General features: G+C 44.8%; 1 long non-coding RNA gene across 1 annotated transcript; it reads left to right on the top strand.

Annotated features, from left to right (window-relative positions):
• The first annotated feature begins 299 nt into the window (after positions 1 to 299).
• Positions 300 to 5,873, top strand: LOC137142233 (uncharacterized). The gene is made up of 3 exons (XR_010916866.1): positions 300 to 525; positions 4,579 to 4,775; positions 5,595 to 5,873. It is a non-coding gene; the product is annotated as an uncharacterized lncRNA (long non-coding RNA).
• Positions 5,874 to 20,525: the final 14,652 nt, after the last annotated feature.

Below are 20,525 nucleotides of genomic sequence, written 5' to 3'. Positions count from 1 at the left end.
GCCTTGCCCTTCTGACTGTTGGGATGGTCCATGCAAATTAATAGCTGTAGGTTGGCAGGTGTGGTTGTCCAACCCCCCTGCCCAGCAGGTGCCATGATTTCAGGCTAAGTATAGGCTTGTTTGCAAAGTGAGTCGTACACAGACATGGGAGACAGTTATGTTTAGTGATTAGAGCAGGGCTTTAGTAAACCAAGATTCCTTGGGGCTGTGATGTAAAGGGGTAGGAGCTCAGAGGAGTTAGACACTTGGGTTCAGTTTCCACCAATGGAGATTTCTAGGAGAATTAGGAATCCTGGGTTTTGGTTGTTGCAAAAAGTGGAGATGGGAAGCAGTGTACATAGAGTGATACAGAACTATAGTAATAAGCATGTTAGAAACCACTAGGGGGTCAAGATTTTAAAACTTTTATTCCCTTTTTTTTATATTGTGGTAGTGTGTGGGAGTCCCAGTCATGAAGCAGGATGACTAGTCATGTACATGCAGTGTGGAAAAGATGGTCCTTGCCCTGAAGAACCTGCATTCAAAGTAAATTATCTTTCTTTTCTTTTCTTTTCTTTTGAAGTGCTGGGGGGAGGGAAAGGTGCACAGAATTTGTCCATTGTTCACTTGATGGTTTACTGGTTTTGTTAATTTGAGTTGGTGCCTGACACTTCCTTGCCATTTCCTTCCAAAGTATTTATTGTGATTGTTCAAGTACTATTCTGAGCTCTGAGCAGTTTATAAAATCAGTACAAACTATTCCATACACAGACCAAAATTGTACAGCTTTCTTAGTGCACTGCATGGCTAAACAATATGAAAACTAGCCTCCATAACAACTACATAACTTTATCCTTATCCCATCAATCTGTCTACCCCCATGCCTTGAGGAAAACAGCTGGGCTTTGTTGAAGGCCCAAAGGTTAACAAATCTGTATCCTACTGGACCTTGGAAGAGCCATTATTCCAAGAGACATCAGTGCTAGAAGACAGGGCTCTATCAGTCTCATTTCTACCATGAGATGCTATTTGTTCAGATCTCTTCTGGCTAGTTGGATTGTTGATTCGGTAGCATCAGAGATCTCTGTAGCTCCTCTCCTGTATCCTTAGCCTCTGGCATCTCTCTGATGAATCTCCCCACAAAAGCTGTGCAAATTGTTCTTTTAGGATAGAGCCCTGTGCTTAAGCTCTTCCGGGTGCCAGGCTGAATGTGAGGTGGAAATCAGGTGGGTGGAGCTCCACCCTTCATTCTCTAGGGCAGGGGTTCTCAAATTGGGGGTTAGGCCTTCTTAAGGGGTTGTGAGATTATTGGGGGGGGGGTCATGAGCTGCCAGTTCTCATGTATGCTGTGGCTGCTGTCAGCCCCGTGCATGGCTGACAGCCAGAGGCCTTCCGATATGGGTGGCTGGAGAGCAGCAGCTGCTGGCGGGGTGTTCTGAAGGCAGTGCTGCCCCCAGCAACAGTGCCAGAAGTAAGAGTATTATGGCATGGCATAGGGGATTGTCACAGCCTGAAATGTTTTCAAAGGGGGTCCAAGGAAAAAAGTTTGAGAACCCCTGCTTCAGGGGCTTTGTCCCAATCTACTCTTCTTCCCTCAGGAGTAGAAATGGCCAGTGATTTTGCAGGACTCTCTAGGAACTAATACAGGTGTGACTCCATCTGCCTGCACAAATCCCTCTGTAGCAGGATGCCCCAACCTCCACAGCACCCTTGACCATCTCCTGGCTGTCTGTGATCTCCCTGCCTCAGGCTTTGGCAAAACACAACCTCTAGTGTTTTCCATCTGGATTGTGTGGCCATAAACTGGGACCCAAATGCATTTGTTCAAGTGGGAAAAACCTTGGTTTGAAGTCCTTCAGGCCATGCTAAAAGATTGGGTCAGGGGAGGCTAAGTGGGTGATGTCTGGGGTAGGGCTAATGATGCAGGAGGTATTTTCCTTTCTCACTAGTACTCTGTTGCCTTTGTGGATGTACCTTCTGTGACCGTTATTTACATGCCAATGTTACGAAAATGCTGTAATGAAGTTAAATTAAAGAGATGCCCTGTGGCCTAGTGGGCTGGGCGTCAGGAGACCCGCATTCCAATCACAGTTCTGCCAGAGACTTGCTCTGTGGTTATGGGAGGGTCATTTTACTTCTCATAAGCTCTTTGGGACAGTGACTGACTTTTACTATGTGTGTACAGCACCCAGCATGGATGGTGGGGCTCTGATCTGGGCTGGTGGCCTCTAGGCCAATACCAAATATGGCTGCTACTGTTTCAGAGGTCTGAGGAGACTAAATGGGCACAAAAGTTGGACCTTCCGTTCACTGTGGAAGTAATTTACCCTTCTGCAGAGGGTTAACGCAGTGTCTGTGCATTTCTGTAGCCCTATATTGAGGAGTTAGGTGATGCATAGGAATTGCGCTGGCCCTCTGCACAGGGATACAATTCACTCGGCTGAGAAGTCCTCTCGTAGGTAGATGACTGCTGTACTGAGCAAATGCCTACAAGAAATGCAGTATTGCTGACACTTACACGTTGGAGACACTTGTACATCTTGTCAGTCATATCCAATTAGAGCTGCCTAAAGGTTTGGGGGGGGGGGGGGGCTGCAGAACTCTGTTATGTTCACCAGCAGATGGCAGCAGCCTTTCATTACAGGTGACATGAGGTTAGAACAAAGACACATTGGGAAAAGGTTAGGAGACAAAAGCTGACTCCTAGATGGGATGTCTCATAAAGACAAGGACTGAGTTGCCCTGGCCCCAGCAATTTGGGCCAGATTTTAAGAAGAGATCAACCCCCATTTAGGAACCTCAGTGAGTGTCCACGTTTTTGAAAGGGCATTCAGCGGTTCCCCTTGAGAACAATGGGAGCTACTGGGGGCTGAGCATTGGTGATAATCTGGTCCTGAATGTCAGCAGTGCTTTGGCCTGAAGCAATTGCAAATATATAGCTGGACTGAGAGACAGGTGCACATAAGGAGGGAGCACAGAGGATGAAGAAAGGAAGTTGATGTAGGGGATAAATCAGTGCAATACAAAATCACATTTTAACCGATCTATTTTCAAAGCAGCTGAGCACCCCGTGGCTCCCACAGATTTCACTTAGAGCTGCGAGCGCTCAATAATTCAGAAGATCAGGTCAAAGGCTCTGAGGTTGAAGAACCCAAGTTGAGAGGCCACTTCTGAATATGTGGTCTGTAGACTCGGTGCCTCAGTTTCTCCATCTGTCAAATGAGAATAGTGAAATTTACCAATCTTTGTAAAATGCTTTGTGACTTGTAGATGAAAAGCGTGATATAAAGTATTTTTCCCTATACTGATCAATTGAGAAAGTGTCGTGTGGCCTGATTTTCAGAGAATGCTGAGCCCCTGCAACTTGTATTGTGGTTGGTGGAACTTCCCTGCACTCAGCACATCTGAAAAGCAGGCTAGTGGTCCATAAGGGCCCTTCTTTGTACACAGGGATTATAAAAACCAAATTCAGGTTCTGTCTATCTACACTAGATCTCGATCTATATAGAGTTTTGTGTAGTGCCCATTGTATAAGCACGCTTAACAAAACAGCAACAAAAGAAACATTAAGCACAAATGAAAACTCGGTTTCACTTCTTCAATGTCTTTCTCTCTTCTCTTAGTGTGATAAATAATTTTCCTTAACAAAGACATTGCTCCACATTTTATTGACTCTCCAAACCCACCCTTTGCCCCCCTTTACAATGTGTTTCATAGATGGAAGTCGCAAATAATTTGGAAGGTTTTCCCTGGCCAAGTGAGGCTGGAGCTGAACAAAAGGAGGTCACCCTGTCTGGGTCCCCTTACCCTCTGTGGAATGGCAGGAATTTCTCCATGCGCTATAGTCTGGAGGAGTAATGGCATCAGCAGCGGGCTGATTGTTTTCATATCTAAAGCCTGTGCAAGTCTCCGGCTTAGTGGCTGTCAGTTACAGGGGTATTAACCTTAGAACTGGTGGAGCTAATAAAAACCCTACCCTGCCTGTAAGGCTGTGGAGTGTGGTAGGAGGTACCAGCGTCTACCACAGTTGTAGAGTCCCCATGTGCACACCGCTTCATTTATTTTATCCATTTGCTCCCTGTGGGTCCAAATCACTGTGGTTGAAATCTTAGCCCCATTAAAGTCAATGGCAAAACTCCCATTGACTTCAGCAGGGCTGGGTTTTGCTTTAATTTTGGTCGTCTGATAGGAGTTTATGAAGTTGGAGTTGTCATTGAAATCACTGGTGAGCTCTGGAGGATCTTCTTGCTCCTAAGACCAGCTGTCATTGGAAAGGTAATTTCCCTGGATTTCCCTGGATGTCTTGGAGCTGCCCTATGACCTCTGTATCATGAAGTATTAATCTTCATATGAATTGAAAGTGGCATGGTCTAGTTGTAAAGGTGTCACCAACAATCTTCATATGCATAATATTCAGGCAAACGTATTTTGGTCAGAAGGGTTGAATTTTATTAATTTTCCAAGGATGAACTCAATTCATCGAATTGTTCCTAAACGGCAGCACGCTGACCTCAAGCGGAATTGAGCTACAGACAGGGCTCCTTGCTAGTGATGCATAATCTGATCAGTATTCTGCTAAACTTTCCAAAAATATAACAGGCAATGCCTTGGAGACGTAACTGGAGCAGTTCTCAGTGTTTCCAGTGCCGAGAATCTGACGCAAACAGGACATCAGGAGAATGAAGAAAAGCCAGCCCTCTCAGCAAAAAGTGCAAGCCTGGGGGAAAGACTGTACATGGAACATGCAGGAGTACCTATAATGAGGCATGTGAACAGCTGACCTCTGCAGCATCTATGTAAGAGCTAGATGATATTATCCACGTGTAATGAGGAAGAATTGTTCTGTGGTTCAGAGATTCTGGGGACCGTGGTTTGATTCCTGGTTCTGCTACAGACTTCCTGCATAACCTAGGACAAATCCCTTAATCTCTCTCTGTTCATAGTGTTGAGGATAAATTCATTAGTGTTTGTGAGGCACTCTGATACCAGGGCGATGGGGGCTGTATAGGTAGATTTGGGGAGAGCTTTCCCCATCCGTCTCATTACTTATGGTGATAATGGATGCCATGTCATGAGTGCACATGGCATTTCAAAAACAAATTGGAAACCCATCACCTCTGAATTTGGGTTTGTGTAATTTGGACCGAGTTACATCCCTTGAACCTGCCTATGCCCACCTTTCAATCTGCAAAGCGGCCTAGGTTGGTGTCTTGTACTTGTCAAGGATCCTGGAAGGAGATTGGTCGGGCAAGAAGGTGGAGTTTTGTTCCAGACATAGGGAGAGACATGAAGCCAGTTCTAGGGGTGGTGGGAGGATGAAAGGAATCCCCTTTTTACAGGCTCATTGTTTTCTGGACACTGCCAAGACACCAGTGTTTGAAAATCTGGCCTCTAATGTATGAAGACAGTGTGGCTCTTAGTTTTCAAGAAAAGCTTGCAATGGGACAGATTTGTCCCCAGAGCCCTTTTGACTGATGCTCTCCCTCAGTGAATCCAGACTCATTGTGTGTGATTTTTGTTGGAGGGTTGGGGAGAGGGAGAGACAACATTTATGTTTTAAAATAAATTGAAAACAGCACTTTGAATAAATCTCACCCTGTCGTTGTCTCTTCTAGTTTCATGACAGAGCTCAGGTCCCGCTGATTCCAGACCCGCAGATTTCTCAGCCTATAAATCCTCCATGCCCTTACCCCAGAGGAGGTGATGGTGTGTGGGGGTGTATTTGCCCTGCATTCCTTCCCTTCCCTGCATTAATGCTCTCCCCTGTGGCTGGTGACATGAAGATTTGTAACTGGCAGAATGTATTTTTAATGCATTTCCTGCAGTCGTTGTAAGGGAATGTAATTCCTATGTGGTCTGAGATGGGTTTAATTTGCAATAAAGGAAGAGGACATAGGAGCACTGTTAACATGTGGGGCTTTTCTTTACCGTTTCAATGAACTCAGGCCGTCTAACTGATTTAGAGTCATTTATTTTATTTAATCCATTAGGCTGAGATCCCAGCAGGGTGAGTCAGATCTTCAGTCATCCAAGGGAGATCATTTAAGTTCTGTGCAGCTTGCTGTGTGGGGATTTTCCAGAAGAAAGTTTTTATCTACCCAGAATTGTATAACCATGATCTTCACCTTGGTTGTTCCCAACTATAAATACTGACCTCTTTGTCTGGGCTTCATTAGCACTAAGAGCTCGTGGCACTCTTACTGGGTGGAAAACTATGCTGTGCAGAGAACTAGCACAAGGCGTAGGTGCCGCCTAAGTCCCTCCTAAGTCATATTTTGAGTAACACCTGTTGTGCGTAGGGGCTGTGTGAGTGCTCTGCGTAAAGGTGAATTACCTCCGAGAAGAGCAGGGTTTGCCTTTGGGAAGGAACAGATGACGTGCTCACCGTTACCCTCCATTGGTGCTCGGTTTTTCAAATGAGCTCGGCACCCAACACTTTGAGCCCTTTTGAAAATCTGGCCCATGGGAACGTAGGCTGGGAATTTGAAAAGAGCTGAGATCCCAAGCCCTGTCTTTTTCCAATGGGATTTGAGTACTCAACTTTCTTAGCTTCCTTCTCTTAGCTATAAAGGACCTGATCCTAAGCCGTAAGCGAGGAGCATTCAGTGTAGCAGAGTAAAGGTGACCACAAAGATTCCCCTGTACAACTGGGTTCTTGATCTAACCAGTTCTTGCCATCAGTGCCCATTATAACAACTGGGGATTGCCAGGGGGCAGGGACAACCAGGAAGCACCTCCTTCCCTGGGTCACACTCCTTATGTTGCAGGTGGTGGCATAGGAGCTGCTTCTCTGGTCCCCCTATGTCAGAAGATTCCTCCAGCGGCCAACTAAGCTAGCTTTGCACCAGTAGAGTGAAACAAAGCTGCCACCATGCAGGGAAGAGCCATGCCCCTCCACCCCCCCAATATTTTATGTGCAGAGAAAATTCTACACTGTTGGCATCCTCCTCCATGTGGGCTCTACAGTGTCTTTGTCCTGACAGACCCTTGTCACAGAGATGACTGCACTGTTGCAAATTCAGCCTTATGACTTCACCAACCAGCCTATTACCTGGGAGGAGGTAATGGGCGGGAGGGACCCACTTGTTCAAACAGAAATACCTTCAGTGGCTGCTGCAGCTGATGGAAAGGGAAATGGATTTTTTGTTTAAATACGATGTGGTTTTTAAAGTCTGACTAACGTGAAAGTCCCCATTTAAAGGATTCGAACCTGCAGTGAAATTGGTCAGTGTTTACACACCCACACGTTGACTGAGGCAGAGAAAAGCAAACTTCCTGGTCTATCCTGATCCAAATCACCTGGGAGCAAATGCTTAGAGGGTACAGTCCACAGAGCTGTGAGCAGCAGCAGCGGCCAAGAAAAATTCTGTGCCTCTGTTTACAAAAAAGCAAACATATCCGAACAAGGAATGTGAAGCTTAATTGGCATCACAGCGGCCCCCGTTCACAGAAAAGAGTGGATTCAAAATCTGCACTGCTGCTGCTTCAGCTGAATTAGAAATTCCATTCCTTCTCTTCTGAGGATTGAACTCCTCTCTCTCGAAGAGAAAATCTTCAGAAGGTTTTATCTGAGGGCTGGTGCATGGAACTGAGAGAGACGGGTTTTGTGTCCAGGTCTGCTGTTGACTGGCTGTCCACCCTTGGCCAAGTGATTCTATATTCCGAAACTTCAGCTTCCCCATCTATCAAACTACAGTAGCCCCTACCGACTCATTGTGCTAGGTACTGTACAAACACATATTTGCAGCCCCTGCCCTAAAGAGATTACAATTTAAATAGACAAGGCAGAAATGAAGTAGTATTATCCCCATTTTCCCTCAAGCCCAGCTTTGTTAGACTTAGTGATATTAACATGCACTCGATGAAGAAGACCTGAGAGCTGGTTGGGAAACGGCATCTGTGAAAATCTTCCAGATATTAAAAACTTTGCCCATCCCAAATTAGGACAAAAAGTTTAAACTGAGAATTTCCACAAACCAAAACTCCAAAAAAAAAATTGTTTCAGGTCAATCAAAACCTTTTTTTCAATAATTCTGAAACATTTCATTTTGATTTAACCTTTTTTTTGTTTGTTTGTTTTTAAACTGGTCTAAACTGACTAAAATTTCAAAACAAAGTTGTTTCCACTAAAAAAAAAATCCTGAAACTTCATTTAGAAAATGTCAAGATCAAGCATTTTTGACAGTTTGAGTCTGTTTCCCTCTCCTCTCTCCCCTTCCCTCCCCCCCAAATAGTTTTTTGTGTCTGGAGATTTGTTGAAATCATCCCTGTTTCACAAAGAGTTTTGGTTTTGGCTAATTGACAATTTTGGGTGAGGAAACCAGTTTGTCAAAAAATTCCCAACCAGCTGTATAGGTGGGTTCATCTATTCTTTCAGTGGCCTAGCATGGTTGGTTCTAAACAAGAACTGTATGCCCCGCACAGCATGCTTAATACTCAGTCAGTAACCCTGGCCTAAGCATGGTTGTCTTTCTCGGGATGGGGAAAATGGAAGGTAATAATGCACCCTTCCCTTCCAGGGTCCTTGGAGGGTTAATTAATTAATTCATAGTTGTAAAGAGTCTGCAGATCCTTGGATGGGGAATGGGCTATAGCAGTGCAAGTTGTTATAGGCTTTGTTTGGCAGTGCGTACATCTCGCTGCATAAATGAAGCAGACTGGGCATGTCTACACTGCAATCAGATTGTGACTGTTGCACATGCAGATACACCCGAGCTAGCTTTGATCCAGCTAGCTCCAGTAAAAATAGCAGTGAAGTTGTGGCTGCACGGGTTAGCTCTCGGGCAGGGTCATACAGCCAGTGCTGCTGCTTGGATGAAAGCCTTGGCGGGGGTGTCCACATCTCCTTCATGCTTGGTAGAGCACTGAGCATCCTGTTGATGGTCAGCAAATGATCCCCATCGCTGGAGAAGCCTGCTTTTTTTTCTTAAAGGTTCTGCCTGCCTTTTTCCTTTCTCAGTCTGATTAGCTTGTGTTTCGTCCCCATTTCATATTGTCCGCCCCTTCCTCTGCAGCTTTGCTGTGGCATTTCTTGAGGACCCCAATCCCATGAGCATAAGAGACAGTTCCATTCAACTAGGAAACAATCTGCTGCACAGTAAAGGGGGACCCATGTACGCTCTTCCCATTTTTCTGCCGCCTAAGCCTTGGGAACTGGTGTCTTCTTGTTAGCATTGTAATACGTGGTACCGCTATACCACAGTGAAGTTTGGAAGGATTCGATTTTTATCATTAAATATTGATGTCACCATACACGCACAAACTGACAAAAATATCTCCATTGATGATCAGCGAAATTTACGGATAAAGGAAGAAAAATGGTGCGGAGAACTTACTAGAGTTTGATTTAAGGATATTTACTTTGTATATTTTGACATGGGATGTTGACAATTTGTGTTTTAACGGTTATAAATGTTTTAACTTTTTGAATCTCAATGTCTCCTGTCATTATATAATTATTGTGTGCCCAGCCACTCTACAACTTTAAATAAATAAAAATAGGGGGAAATGCCTAAAAATAAACATCAATATTATCAGTAGGAATTATTAAAACAGACAAACAAACAAAAAAGAAACCCCAGTGAATTCTGCCAAGCCTAACCATAGTGCTCCGAATCTGATCTCAGTGAGTTTTAGAGATTGCCATTACAATCAATGTGCCTGGGAAGAAGGTAAACAGAGTTGATGCCCATTTTACAGCTTGGCAAAGTGCGGCTTGGCGAGAGTAGGGGCAGTTTTTAGAAGTACTCGGTGATTTTGGATGCCTCCATTTCTGGGTGCCAGCTTGAGATGCTTTATCCCCGTTTTTTCAGAGGTACAGTGTGCCAAAGCTCCCATGGGCTTTGGGATTGATTTTTCAAAGGCACACGTCATTTAGGAGCCCGACTGCTTCTGGAAATCTCCCCCTTAGAGTATGAGAAGCCTGGTTCTCCTCTCACACCATTTGTAGCCAAGTGCAATTCCCTTGACTGTAAAGGAGTTACTCCTGATTTGCATGCGTTCCCAAGAGTGGATCCGGGACCAAGATTCTCAAGTTGGGCACCCAAGAACTGAAGCAGACAAAATTAGTCAACACTTAAAATGTAGCTGTGAGTTTGGTGTATAGTCCTGCAGTGACTCACTAGTAGATGCTGGATTGGAAGCCAGGAATTGTGACTTGAAGAGCCTACACTATGCCCAGGACAGCACTTCTTCTTTTGCTCAGTGCACTTGGACAGGCAAAGATTTATTGTAGTTTCCATGTAAATAAAGCTTTAGTATAGAGTGCTGCTTACTAGACATCTTTGAGCTGGTCCCTTGCGTCAGAGGAGACGACTGAATTAGAATGGAATCTACTCATGGAGAACTCAGATATACTGAAACTATAGCAGAGATAGGACCAAACTATACAAAGTTCAGATGTGGATTCCAATCCAAACTTCCCCAAAGTTTCAAGTGTCTTGGCTTAACCCATTATAGAAACAAGACTGGATCCAGATCATAAGTTCCCCAAACTTCAGAGATGCTCAGAGCTAGGATTTTGATTTGAGACCCATCTCTATAGTGAGGCTGAAGGGGATAGTCTTTTTCTTTCAATGCATTACATTCTGCAATGTTACTCCCATGTAGAGGGTACCTTTGCACTGAGGGAAATTGCCCTGTGACAAAAACAACTTAACTCCTAAAGGTTTCCACATTGCTGCAAACAACATCTTGCAAAAAGACACTGGAATGTTGTACTGCTCCATTCAGGTAGGTCATTCCAGTTTACGGAGTAATGACCTCAACATTTGAGTCACACTTTTACCGGATTTATTTGCAGAGCTTCTTTAATATACCTTTCTTAAAACAGTTTGTTTCCATTCCTTTCTGGACTATTCCACCCAAGGCTCTTGTAGTTGCATCTTTTCCCTGCCACCTCGGAAAATCAAGGTTAGCTTGTGTTCATATTCAGAAGTTGGCCATGTGATGGGAGTAAGAATGTCCGAGCTATGCGAGATCTCCCTCTTTTCTTCCTTGTCTTCCAGAGCTCTTAGGACAGAAGACATACAATGCCACGGAGCTGGCAAATTAGGTGTGTTGTTCCAATTTGATACCACATGGGCAGTTGTCTGTGAAATAATAAGCCCTTGCAGAGCCTTTTAGGTGCAGTGGAGTGAAGTGTAATCCAACTGAAGTGTGACCGAAGCTTTGATGAAGTGTAATTTCAATGGCTGGAGCGGTGGGGAGGAACAGAAAGATGGGCCCCAGTGCCTGTTTTTATTGTGGGGCCTCCTCCCTCAAATTTTAATGAGCGCTACACTTACTTCTACCCATCAAACATGCCAATTCAGCTGTTCTGTCAAGCACGAGAGTCTCCAAAATCCAACCCCCTCTCTGTCCCCTACATCCAGCCCTGCTTCCTCCCTTTTCCCCAGGGTCCCTGGGATGGAGTTGCCAGCGCATCCCTGAATGCATGGACCGGGTACCCCTGCCCCAGCAATGGCACAGGCTCCCTCTCCCATGATCCCTCCTCCTGCCGCAGCTCCCTGCCAGGGAGACAGACTTGGTGTTGAGGATGAGATCAGCAGAATGATGGCAGAATAGATATGGAGTCAAGGAATGCAGAAAGGAACAGATTTGCTTTTCAAGACTCCAATCTCTATTACTTAGACTTTAAGCTCTTTAAGAACTGTCTTGTTCTTCTGTGTTTGTACAGCACCTAGCACAATGGGATTCTGATCCTTGACTGGGTCTCCTAGCGCTATTGCAATATACATAATAATGGGCTCAATTCTCCAGAGTTCAGTGGAGTTATGCCGCCTTGTGCCAGCAATGAATTTGGCCCGTTAATACTCTATCAGCCTGGTTCTCTTCTCACTTACCCCTCTTTAATACCATGGACTTCTCTGGAGTTAGTCCTGTCTTATGCTGGCCTAGCGGAGAGGACGTTTCAGTACTAAACTGGATCACCCTGTGTTTGTGAAGGGCTTAGTGTCAGGGAATGTTGTGTTGTGGAGTGGGAATTAAGAGAAGCTCCATGTGAACAATGAAGGCATGCCAGAGAACTCCAAACTATCCCCAATGCCACAGCAGCTCCAGGAGCATCATGAAGAGACACTTCAGAAGGCATACGAAGTAGATCAGCCACCTATGGTGACATGTGGATGGAATCCTAAATGCTAGCGTTCCCATGTGAAGCGGAGCGAAAAGGAAAGGCGCTTATTCAGTGGACTCTGCTGTTGAAGCATATTATTCCAAGAGGAGATTAAATGAGAAGCAAAGCTCCAGGAGAGAAAGGGATGACACTTTTGCAGGGGCCAACCCTGGCCTGACTGGCACTATGTGCGGCCCTGTTAAAATCAATGGGGTATGTCAGAGCAGAAACTAGAATCTACTGTGGGATAATAACTATCAGTGTTAGACTGGGACTTCCCTGCGGCAGAGACCTTGTCTTCATAGTTGTCTGACCAGCACCTTGTGCACTGTTCACACTTTGGAAATAATAGTAAAACATTAGAGTCCTTAACCCGTTAATGCCAGGATTTGACATTTTCCAGCAGGGTGGCAATAATGTGATCAACCCAGAGGCTCAAGAAATCATTGGCTGACTGGCTGTGGTTGTTACCAGCATCAAAGCATTCGCCTTACTGCTGCTGAAGTGTGGGGCTTATGCACGGGGCTGCATGCCCCTGTTTGTGAAGAGAGCCACGTGGCTGTCTCTCTTGAGCTCCTGGGATGGATCCCTGTTCAAAGCAGTCAGCTGATTGAAATGATGCTATTTTAGGAAGCAGAGGGATGGTACTGCAAGAGGAAGCAGGAGAGGTTACGTTTCTTTACCCCAAAAAGCTGCAAATGCTTTCTGGATGAGGGGATTGTGGAAAGATTATTAGATTATGGTGTGGCTGGGCTCTTCTAAAACTGAAGAGTGGATTTGCTTGGGCCAAAACTCCTCCACCCCATCTTTCTCTCAGAAATCAGGATGGTGGAATTCCTTGAAGCCCTCTGACCAATGTAAGGACATATTCCAGCCAGGTACTGCTGCAGGGGTAAGGGTTTGTTTTCCAGCCCAGATCTGATGGATGCTTTCAACACAAGAGAGTCGTCTTCTGGTGCCTGGATGTACTTATCAATCATCTCGTCCATCTCCCACCAGCCAGCGCAGGATTAATCCCTTTGTTCTCTGCATCTTATTTCACAGCCCCTTTCTGAATGTGGTTGTAACCAAGCTGTTTGCATGACTAGCTGGTAAACGTCAAGGTAAAGCTGAGGTCAAGCTCAGATTTTAATTTGGTGAGCTGAGCAAATATGACTGGGCCGTGTGAAGTGACAAAAGCATGAGAGGGGTCATGTGATATCCCCTTCCTCTCGTTTCCTGAATGAGATTATTGGGAGGAGATTTCACAGCTGAAAGGCCAGACTTGTGTTAAGAGTTAAGATTGTGGCATGTAAACCACGTCAGTCCCTCGGGATGCTAAGTACCTGCGGGGTCTGTGAAGAGCGTTTTGAAGTCAATGCAGCTGTGTCGGTTTATGCCAGGTGAGGATCTGTCCCAGGGATTGTTATGCCCATTCAAATCCATACTGAACTTCCCAAATCAGGCACGTGCATAGAAACCAAATCTTCATCCAGCAAGAACAGAGGGAGCTGGCGATAGGTGTTTTAATGTGAAGTCAAGTCAGCCAGCTCTAAATGGCACTTGAGTCTGCAAGGGCACGTCTAGGCTGTGTTTTAGAACCCCCAGCAGTGAATCCTGGAGCCTGGGTTGACAGATTTGGGCTTGCACTGTGTAGTTGTTTGGGCTTGAAGCATGGGGAGGGGTGTGGGCTTCCGGGCGGGGGGGATTTACCAGTATTTGGCTGTGGTCCTGAAGGCTTACTGGCCCAAGTCAGACAGATTTGTGTGTAGATGGAAGGGGGGTTGGACTCAAACCCGAGCCTGACTCCAGGCTTATGCTGCAGTGTAGATATAGCGTTAGTCTCTCTGTACCTCAGTTCCCTATATGTATGATGGGGATAATAGCTCTTCACTACTTCACAGGAGTGCTGTGAAGACAAATGCATTAATGGTCGTGAGGCACTCAGATACTACAGTGATGGGGAGGGGGGGCAGAAAAGTACCTGATATAGTAATCAGCACCCATAGAAGATGGCTGTGGGGATACAGTGTCTGACAGTGAGCAGAGACTGGGATCAATAAGACCAAATTCCACTGCAGTGATTGAATGGAAGTTGTAACTCACTACAGTAACAGAGACTTGGCTTTGGATGATTACAGACCTGTGTTTTGCCCCGAAGCTTGGGACTCCCTCTTCTCCTGCCCACCTCAACACAAACATCAAATTAACAATTTATTTGACGTGCTGTGGTCTGTTAAGTTTCTTCCCCCGCTTCCCTGATCGTAGGGAATAAACATCGCAGTATGCAATATTGTTCATTTCATGTGAGGGTAAATATAGAAAGGAAAACCTGCTGAGAGCAAGCCATTTTTTTCCTGCCCTATGAGCCCTCCAGTTATAAACAGTCAGTCATACCCATTTGGAAAATCCCAGCGTGGTTTTCTTGGCAATCCTGTAAGAACTTTTGCTTTCCTGTAGGTTAAGGATTCCATTTAATAATAATAATAATAATAATTAATAATGGCATATCACTCCCATCTACCCTCCAGTGTTTAGAGTTTGTTGACATCCTTCTGCTTAGCTAAAGCGACTCTGTTCTAATGAAAGACTGCTCTGCTGGGGAGTTTACTGGGGAGCCTCTGTAGTAGCTTCCTTGCTTTCGCTCACCTCTGGAAGTTGTTCCTGATTCTTGTTGTGCTACTTAAGTTAGGTAGGGTGCAGAACCCCACTCAGGACTTTTGTCAGATCTCTCATGAGCCTTCCTGTCCCGTATATAGAAGGTGGTCCACCAGACAGGAAGGATGGAATCAGACAGCTGAGGATATACTGGGTTACATCAGTGTTGATATATGGGAGAGGGTACGTAAGAGATGTTTGAAAATATCTCCACAGCCCATTCAGGTTTGTGTGGTCCAGAGCAGGTGCAGTGCTTAGGGAGCCCACCTGCAGGCAGACAAGAAACCAGCTAAGGTTGGGGGTGGGAGGTTAGGGAAGGGTCTGGATTGAGTGTGGTTTCAGCTGGACAGAATGAATTGAGCCCATAATGCTGATTGCATGGCAAATCAGAAAAGCTCTGGGAGTGTCTGCAGGGGAGAAGCCCCCAAGAACAGGAGCAAGGTCCAAGGACTGTATCTCTCATGCACAGACTTGGAGGCCTACCATGAAAGGTCTGGATGGCCAACCAGTTGGGACAAGCCCATGATGTCCTAGCTTTCGAGGCTACCATGCCTGGGAGAAAGTCAGCCTCTGGGAGGCGGGGAGACTTTGGAGTTTGAGTGGGTCCTGTTGTAGGTGAGGGCATGGAGAATTGACAGAACCTTCTCGGCAGGGTCAGGAGGACAGCAGCAGTGATCCTTGGGATTGAATGATGCTCAGACTTCACAATGTAGTGTGGCCTCCTCAGTCTGCACGAGCACATTCCCTGTCCATAAGACCATGGGGAGCCAGGTTTGAATCAGGTCATCACCTCCTCTTGACGCTGTGCAGTGGGCACCTGAGAAAGAGGGAGATAAGATTCAAACCCCTTAGAAGTCCATAGGAGAAGGAGATCAAGACCCTGATGCAAAACCCACTGAAGTCACATGGCGTCTTACCATGATCTTCAATGCCTTTGGAGTAAGTGCCAAGTCTGTGTTGGCTTCCCACAGCAAGAGCTTTTCTCCCTCTTTCCCATTTAATTTCTTTGAAAGAATGAATGAACAAATGCTAGTAAATGCCTTTGAGTAGAGTTCTTTGCCCTTTAAAGCAATGGCTCTGTGTCTTGGTGAGCCTAGTTAAAAGGCCTGTATTCCTGTTATTATTTTAAGAGCGATACATACATCATCCTGGACAAACCATGTTTAAAAAACCCAACCCCAAAAAACTCCATCCTAAATGTTGACTCTAGTGGTGACATTTGTGAAAGTGACAAAATATTTATGCAGTTGGCGTTGGTTCTGGTCAGGGCTTCTGGAAATAAACCAATGCCTTGTTAAATTGTATATGGAGTTGCGGGGTGGAAATGCAAGGGGAAAAATGCCTGACATCTTACGCAACTTGTGCAAATAAAATCATGGCTTTACTACAGCATGAAAAAACTCTGGAATTAATAGCTCTCCTTTGGCTTGGGGGTGTGGGATTCAAACCCAGCTAGGATTCATAAACTATTTAAAGCAAAGGAGTGCTACTTTTAAACCCACACATCTGGATTCTAGCGTTAAAGCTGTGTCATCGGTGCCCATGTTAACCCCTGGCTTTCCCAAGGTTTGTGTCTCCCAGCCGCTTAAAAGTAATTCTAGGCTGAGCATTTAGCAGATAGGAATAGGTCTGTCCTCAGTGTAAACATTAAGCAGCTAGTGATTTGGTTTTGGTCCATATTTAGATTTATGGGCCAGAGGTAAATATTGGTAGTTCATAATTTATTTTTGAATGGCATCATTTCTGATAGTGACTGAAAACTTAAGTCAGAACATGCTTTTAGGTCTGACTTTAGAAAAGCACTTAAGCATATGCCTAATATTACTTTAGTGGCACTTAAGCATGTGCTTAAAGGTAAACACCCGCTTAAATGTTGTGCTGAAGGGGGATAGATTTCAGTTAAGCGCAAACTTCAGTACACTACTGAATCAGGAACTTTAGTAATATTTGGCTTGATCCAAAGCCCATTGATGGACCTTTTCTGCGGACGTTCGCTGGCCTGTATTATACAGGAGGTCAAATTAGATGACCATAGTGATCCTTACTGGCCTTTGAATCTATGAAGTCAATGGAAAGACGCCCTATGACTTCATAGGGCTTAGTATCAAGCCCATCTGCTCCATTATTCAAATGGCTTGTTAGGGACATCTTTTAGCATTGCTTTCTATAAGTAATCTATTAGTTTACATAATGTCCAAAGCACCTTCCTTCCCCCCACATCATTCTGCTCCATCAGTTGAACTATACCTGCCTGTTGAGGATGGGAGTTAAAGAGTTTCAGAGGCTTGTTACAGTGTGATCTAGAAGTTTTTGTGGTTTGGGGGCTTGCACAACTCCCCACGTGGGCACTCGTAATCCAAAATATAAATTGGCTTTTTTCTGGCTTAGTTTATGTCGTTTTGAAAGTGGTATGAGCTAAACAGGTAAAAGGGACTCTTATTTCAGAATCAGAGCATGGTTAGTTGGTAGTTAGTTCTATTCTGGCTCCGCCATCAGCTTGCTGTGTAGCACGGGCAATGGTCTTGCTGGGTCATTTTCCCCATCTATAAAATGGGAATAACCACACTGACCTCCCTCACAGGTGGTTAGTTGGGAGGCTTCATGAATGTTGGTAAAGTGCTATGAGACCAAAGGTGTCCTAGAAGAGTAAATGATTATATAATGAGACTTTATTTTCCCCTCCCCACAGTGTCTTAAAAAATTAAAGGTTTTGGCAAATTCAAGATCTACTAAAGAATTCCCAATCGGGTCTGCCTGAGTTGTTCAAGCCTGTGCCATTTGCATATTATTGTGAATACAGAACTTTCTTTTCTAGTTTGCAATGTTGCTGTAGCGGTGTTGCTCCCAGGATATTAGAGAGACAAGGTGGGTGAGGTAATAAAATATATTACCTCACCCACCTTGTCTTTCTTTTATATACGTTTTAAAAACTGAACTCTATTCTGTTCTGGTTTCTACACCACACCCAGCATTGTGGTATCTAGGAAACTCTTCTCTGCTTTTTTCTCAAGTTAATACCTTTCAATTCAGGGTCTCAAAGCATTTTATAAAAAATAGTAAATTAAGACTTGCAACCCTTGGGGGAGGTAGGGAAATCTTCTTATCCTCATTCTGCAGGTGGGGAAACCGAGGTGTGGAGAGGTGAAATGACTTGTTCAAAGTCACACAGCGAGTTGTAGTGAGAACCACGAATGGGACGCAGATGTCCTGACTCTGTGTTGTAGTTTAGCTACTAGATCACCCTTCCTCCATCTCTCTCTGATCTCATGGGTAAGTCCTGAGAGCCATTATATAAACTCCTTTATTTCACAGACCATCATATAGGGATTATGTGTTTCGATGTGTTTGTACAGCACCTAGCGTAGTGGAGTACAAGTAGGGCCTCTGGACTCTACCATAATATAAATATGTGAGATTATTTAATACAAACTGAGGTGGTTACACATTTCCAGTGGCTGACATCAGTTGATATTAGAGACAGGACATGTTATGTTCAGCACATTCATAAATGATATGGAAAAGGAGGTGAACAGTAGGGGGCAAAATCTGCAGACTGTACAAAATTACTCAAGATAGTTAAGACCAAAGCCGATGGCAAAGACTTACAAAGAGATCTCACTAAACTGAATGATGGGGGCGACAAAATAGCAGATGAAATGCAATGTTGATAAGGGCAAAGTAATGCACATTGGAAAAGATCATCCCAACTATACATACAAGTATGATAGGGTCTGAATTAGGTGTTACCATTTAAAAAAGAAATCTTGGAGTCGTCATGGATAGTTCTCTGAAAACATCTGCTCAGTGTGCACTGGCAGTCAAAGAAGCTAACAGAATATTAGGAACCATTAGGAAAGAGACAGATAACAAGACAGAAAATGTTATAATGCCACTGTATAAATCCATGGTATGCTCACACCTTGACTACAACCTGCAGTTCCGGTCATCCCAGCTGAAAGAAGATATATTAGAATTGGAAAAGGTACAGAGAAGGGCAACAAAAATGATTAGGTGTATGGAACAGCTCCCATATGAGAAGAGATTAAAAAGACAGAACTGTTCAGTTTAGAAAAGAGACAACTAAGAGGTGATATGATAGAAGTCTCTAAAATCAGGAATGTTTTGGAGAAAGTGAATAGGGAAGTGTTATTTACCCCTTCACATAGCGCGCGCACACAGTGAAATGAATAGGCAGCAGTTTTAAAACAAACAGAGAAGTATTTCTTCACACAACCCACAGTCAACCTGTGAAACTCAATCCCACAGGACGTTGTGAAGCCCAAAACTAGAATGGGATTTTAAAAAGAATTAGATACGTTTGCATAGGATAGATCCATCGATGGCTATTAGCCAGGATGGGCAGGGACACAATCCCATGCTTCGGGTGTCCCTAAACCTCCAACTGCCAGAAGCTGGGACTGGATGACAGGGGATGGAGCACTTGCAACTGGCTTGTCTGTTCATTCCCTCTGAATTATCTGGCATTGGGCACTGTTAGCGGCAGGGTGCTGGTCTAGATGGACCATTGGTCTGACCTAGTGTGACCGTTCTTGTGGAACATATATGGATCCAAAATTCACATCTTTTCTGAAATACCCAACTGTCTGAGAACTCATGATGAGAAGCAGACTCTGCCTGTAGAGCTGATGGACCTGCTGGTACCAAAGCAAACAGAGAATGTGCTGTATCCTGTTTATGCTATGCCCACCACAGTAGTATCTGACTGCCTTAATTTTTCTGGCACTGTCCCTGTAGCCCTAGTCGCAGCTGTTCTGGGTGGGGTTTGGTCCAGTGAGAGATGTAGCCCCTTAACATTCCCTACAGCTGTTCAATCCCCCAGATTAAGATTGTGAAGGGCATAGAATTATTGTCACCAGAAGATAGGAGTCTACAGTTTGTGGTTTCCTGACTCCCAGCCCCATGCACCTTCCCCTCGGCCATGCTGGAGCTGATGGCCCTTCTCTGAGCCCCCAGAGTTGGACATCTTTTCAGGAGCTCCATCACCAACTGGCTATCGCTGATCCTCATCCCCCAGCCCTTTGTGCTCTGAGTTCTCCAGTTCAAATCTGCATGGGATGGATCCAAGTGAAAATGTGTGTTTGCTAATGGGAAATGAATTGCCTCTTGCCCCCAAGGGCTTGTTGCGTGAGGAAAACAAGACAAGGTCTAAAAAAATGACCTAACATCACTTCCAGGGAATGCTCAGCCAGAGGAAGGAGGGAGAGACAGCATTGGGACAGCACAATGCATGTATCTCTGTCCCTGTGTAAACACCCTGTAGCTGCAGAAACCTCTTAAAACCCGGAATGAGAGGGAGGTGGATACTTTGATCTGTGGATGTGGGAGTTGTTTTCTATGTGCAGATACTTCCTTTTATTTAATTGCACTTCAAATTTTAAAAAAATGCCTGTTGTGAGTTCTGCCTGTATTTCTTGGTGGCAGACTGGGGCAGGGAGCGGTAAGCTTTCATTACTCCTAATGTAACCATTTCAGCATGGCTGACAATTCGTTACTGGCTCTTCTTCACCGGAGCATGGTGGACCAAATCTTTTGGCCCTATGTGAAGCTGGAGTGAATGAGTTTGCCTCATGTGTGCCATGGTGACTGGGGGGAATGAACGCTCTCCAGATTGCAACCATTGTGATCTCCTGCTCAGGTTGGTTGGAGTTTTCCTACCCTCTGCAATATCTTTGATCCACCATCAAGAAGTCTCCTTATGGGCTCGCTGTTCTGTGTAGGAGCTGCATCCACAGTACCATGTAAGGAGATCACTGCCGTCTGCCGCTGCCTCCTG

This window comes from Emydura macquarii, unplaced genomic scaffold (genome assembly GCF_026122565.2).
Source record: "Emydura macquarii macquarii isolate MOO-44397 ecotype Brisbane River unplaced genomic scaffold, CSIRO-AGI_Emac_v2 contig_3220, whole genome shotgun sequence".
NCBI classification, from domain to species: Eukaryota; Metazoa; Chordata; order Testudines; family Chelidae; genus Emydura; species Emydura macquarii.
Note: the sequence above shows the minus strand (reverse complement) of the source record. Positions and strands in the feature narration are given on the sequence as shown.